Source organism: Capsicum annuum, chromosome 10 (assembly GCF_002878395.1).
Source record: "Capsicum annuum cultivar UCD-10X-F1 chromosome 10, UCD10Xv1.1, whole genome shotgun sequence".
NCBI lineage: Eukaryota > Viridiplantae > Streptophyta > Magnoliopsida > Solanales > Solanaceae > Capsicum > Capsicum annuum.
Genome location: NC_061120.1, coordinates 178,882,626 through 178,887,711, shown reverse-complemented (window position 1 = coordinate 178,887,711; position 5,086 = coordinate 178,882,626). Strand labels below are relative to the sequence as shown.

The following is a 5,086-nucleotide window of genomic DNA, read 5'->3' as shown; positions in this document are numbered from 1 at the left end:
TAGGGACATTTTTCTCGTCCCTATTGACCTTTTTTCTTGTAGTGATTTTTGGGCTCATTAATTCATCTAGGTGTGTTCCGATAAACGTATGGTGAAAGTTTAAACAGAAAACTTAAAAAAGATCGAAATTATTTAGATGTGTTTTGTCATAATACTTTTGCTATTTTTTGTTGGGTTTATGCATTTTGGTAGATATTAATTTTATAACTACTTTTTCGATGAGCTTTGAAGGTGTGGTCTATAATAGTTTCATTAATTTCAAGTCTTTATTATATCTATAGAAGAATATTTGGTCGAGTTTTGAAAAGAATTTTATATAAAAATTGGGTATAATCGTATTGTTCTAATTACTATTTTACTGTAGTTTCTGTTCTACTACTATTTATTATTTTTTATGCTTAATACATGTGGTATATAGATGAATGTTAGGTTTTTGAGAAATTTTTGTGTAAAAATTAGGTTTAATCGTGTTGTTCTGATACCTCTATTAGGTTTAATTGTATTGCTACTTTGCATGTTTAGCAACAACTTACATAATTTCATTAATCGGACAATCTTTCAAAAAAAAATTCCTTCCCCTAGATTTTTGGATCTATAAATTATTTTCTATTGCACTTGAATGCCGAGCTAATGTCTCTTAGGTTAGCTTCATATGTAGAACAATTATTTTCCTTAGCTTTCTTTCCGGTCCTTTAGTTTATGATTTTTTTTCCCTATCTCGAGTTATGTCCTTTGTCTATTACGATGGATACAATAATTTTAATTTTTCTTCCATGAAAACTTTATTTGGATCAATCATATGAAATTTGATATTCTTAATCTATTCTTTATGTAAATTTTCATGAAATTCGATATGCACCTAGAGGTAGATTAAAGATTTAAACTCTATGAATTCTACCTTTATATTTCATGTCGGACTGATTTATATGAACTTGGTATTGACAAACTTGCATCGGCCGCTACATGGGGTAAGTCTCTTAATTGGTGTAAGTCTTTTTTTATGTATTTCTTTCGTATAAATATACGAATTCGATATCAGCAAGTGCATTCGTCACTGATTTGATCTGTTAAGTTGTAATAATTATTGACGTTTGCATCATCTTCATATATTCACAATGTACCTAACAAAATTATCTAATTTATGAAAATCACTAGGAGGTCATGTTAGTTCTTTGTTGTCTAAGTCTATATTTATGGTGTATCACTGACTTAGGTAAAGTAATTATACAAAAAGACTAAAAATAAAAGTGTTGTAATTTTTACAAACTAAACTTTTGTCTGAACTCCTAAGAATAACTGTATCTTTTTTTTGGCAAAGAATAAAAAAACTCTTTATTTTTTCGTAAAAGAAAATGTACTTTACTATTTTGAAAAACAAAAAATTAATTTTATTTTTGTCAAATAAAACACGTTGTAGGAGTCCAACAAAAAGCTGTCTTATTTTTGACAAAACGAGAACTTCCTAGGAGTATTCTTGGCAAACAAAATAAACTGCCTTTTTTTTGGAAAATTAAAAATTGGCCAAGCTTTTTTTATTATAAGGATCGCTATCATTTAACAAAATAAAACCTCAACTACCACAGGACTCCTTTTTGTTTATACACAAATGTGTCCAGATACAAATCATAATTTGAATTTAATTAAATTTTAACTTTTATACTGTTAACCAGTCGTGAGTTTGAATATTTTTCAATTGAAAAGACAATATTGCTTTGTTTACTAGCTATATAACATCAAAGTATGTCCATCGCGGGTGCCTTGATCATTGAAGTGTTTTTCAAGGTATTTTTTCAGCCTTTTCAGTCTGCTCTTTTCAAGAATGTTTTGACCTATTATTTGCTACTTTCTCTATTATTTGCTATGCTTATACTATCTCTGCATTGTCTCTCAAACTGTCGTGTTATAGGTTGCTTAAGCTAAGGATCTTCTTTGGAGATAATTTCTCTAGCTCCGTGAGGTAAGGGCAAGGCCTGCATACACATTACCCTCCTCAATCCCCACTTACGAGAATATATTGGGCTAGTTGTTGTTTGTGATCGTAATATCAAAATATTAGAGTATTGATAAGGCTTTGGACCAATAATTTACCACTAGTTGCACATATTGATGCGAACTTTCTTAATCTCAAACCACCAAAATTATTAGTTTATCTATTTATATTAAATATTTTGTTTTTTATTGGAAGGATTGGCCTTTGCCCACCATTGCACTACTTGCAAAACACCCTATTATTTGAGAATTCATGTTCATGGTGATAGAAAATGGCGAACTTTGAAATTTTAATTTTTTGTAACCAGAGACATGTTATCCATATTTCTTGTGGTTCAGCTTGCTAGTGGTTGTCCATCTTAAGTTTTGTTATTTGATTTTTTAAAATGTCTTCTTAATTCTGTCCACAATAATTATACTCACTTGATGGCTTAATTTTGTTTTTCGTGCTATAACTTCATTGGGATATTCAGAAGATAACTACTTTGAATTATAATTTAATGTGTCGTTGTAGTACAATAGTATTTATATCTTCATTTAAATAAATGTTACATCTACCTTAATGACAATTGATAATACATATAATTCATTTTTATTCTCTATTTTATGCATATTTTATTATAAACATACAACTCACGTGCAAGACACATATCCTAAACTAGTATATATATATATATACCCTGAAAAAAATGTAGAAGGGAAAAGAAAAAGGATAGAAATGAAAAATGAAAAAAGAAAAAATTGTATAACATACATATAACAATGCACATAATATTCTATTCCATAGCTTTACTGTCTAATTTTAAGGTGATAATTTGTTCAGTTAAAAATAGTTGAAAGATTATTCAATTTAATTGAGTTTTAAAAATTAGTTAAATTAACTTTCTAAGAATAAAACATAACAACTACAAAGGAACAGAGGGAATATAATGTATCTTTATGATATCCCACAGACAAATGTAAGACGACAACTAATCAAAGATATACTCACAAGACATCGATGATAAATAGATTATCAAAACAACCCAGAGCGGCATCAAGATCTTTGGCAAGATATAAATCTAAAAAAAAATTTCATGTACTCATTCTTTGAAGCGTTTGCAAAGATTAATAAAAATACAACAAACAAACAAATTACGTAATCAAGAAAAAATATCAAATAAAAACATCATTTAATTATCGATATTCACAAAAATTACAAAAAAAAATAAAATTAATAAAAGCAGAGCACACAAAAATATTAGACCACGTAACAAAAAAAAAAACAAGTTTACTATCATTGTTATAAACAAGTCCAATTAGGATTCATGCCCCTTTTTACACGTTGTTTAGTTATATTTTTACCATATATATATTTTAATACTCCTAATTTAACAAAAAAATTTATCATATAATTTAGGGATAACTACATGACTTAACAAATATAGATTTCTAATTATGCTATTTAGTCTAAGTTTAAATTAATTGACATTCATAGTCTATCTTGCAATTAAATATAATTTATAGCTTCTCTCTTTATTTTCTTTCTCTACCTTTTATTTCTCTTTTTTACTTCTTTTTTTCTTTCTCAGTTTTTCTTCTTCTTTTTTTCCTTTTCTCCTTTTTTCGTTTTCTCTTTCTTTTTTGTTTTTCCATTTTTTTCTTTTCATTTTATTATCATTTTTTTCTTTTTTGTTCTTTTCCTTTTTAGTTTTTCTCTTTGTTTTATATTTTCTTTCTATTTTTTCCTTTTTTAATATTTTTAAAATTTCTTTTTTTCCAGTCTTTTTTAATATTTTCCTTGATTCTTTTTTCGTTCTTTTCATTTTGTTGGTCATTTTTCTCCTTTTTTTTATTTTTATATTTTCTTCTCTGATTTTTTTTTTATTTTTGTTGTATTCTATATTTTATTTATCTTATATTTATTTGTATTATACTTTATATTTTAAATAAATTTATTATTTATAGCTGAATAGTTTAGTTGTGAATATGTATAATTTATCATTTGTATTTATATACAAATAAGCATATTGATTAATTGTATTTGCTTGAGACTAAAATATACAAATTTACAATGTATCATTCAATGCAAATATGAAATATATCGTTGGCATTTGTATTTCAATTTTTTCATTTACAAGTATCATTTTGTATGCATATAGTTGAAGTTATATAAACATGTATCATTTATTTTTGAAAAAATTACCTAATACACAACATAAATTTCTAAACTTCTAAAAATCCCCCCACTTCTAAAAAATTACTTAAATTTCAATATTTCATAATTTTTTGTAAAGTTGAGATACAAGTTAAAACACCCAACTACAAAAAAAATTCTTTATCAAAAATAATTCACTTCTCCCTCTTTGTACGCCACAATTTGTGGAGCGGTTTCTATCCAACTTCTTCATTCAATTCAAAACTTGAAGCAAGGTAATTTTCCTCCCTAAAATTCACTTCAATTTCTTCTAATTGTTTTTACGTTTTTTTTTTTCAAAAAACTTATTTTGCGCCTAAGTTTACAGAGTAAAATTTGGGTGATTTGGTTGAGCAATTTCTTTGATTAATTATTTTTTAGGCTTCATTGTTTGAATTGCCATTATGAATAGAGATTCGGGACCTTCCTTTAGTCTTGGAGTTTCTCAATTAGAAAGTATTAAAGAATCTCATGAAGTTGTTAACTTCGTTTTCGGAAGTTTTGATTATGAATTTTTTGACTTTGATGAAAATAGATTAAAGCATAGAAACGATCCTCAAATTATGAAGAAGTTGTGACAAAAGCATTCTAAGGACAAGAAAAAAAAGTAGTTCTAAGAAAAGGAGATCCAACAGAAAGTAAAGCTCCTGCCAAGAGAAGAAAAATTGTTGAAGCAATTTTCAGAGATGAACTTCCCAAGGTAATTGCATGTTCAAATCTATTGAATGTTGGGCCGAGATACATATTTTGGGTTGCATGATACGTTGAGAATTTCATTGTTTATCTGTTTTTTTTTTTGTTGCTAAGTTATTTGTATCTTGTGTATTTTATTTTTTATTGAAATTAATATAACAAAATACAAGTTCATAAATACATAGATACATGTTAAGTGAACTTGTATATGTGAGTAATTATTAATGC

At 26.7% G+C, this 5,086-nt stretch overlaps 1 long non-coding RNA gene across 1 annotated transcript; it reads left to right on the top strand.

Moving 5' to 3' along the window:
- Positions 1-1,586: 1,586 nt before the first annotated feature.
- Positions 1,587-5,086, top strand: LOC124888063. The gene is made up of 3 exons (XR_007045986.1): positions 1,587-1,782; positions 1,907-1,957; positions 4,701-5,086. It is a non-coding gene; the product is annotated as an uncharacterized LOC124888063 (long non-coding RNA).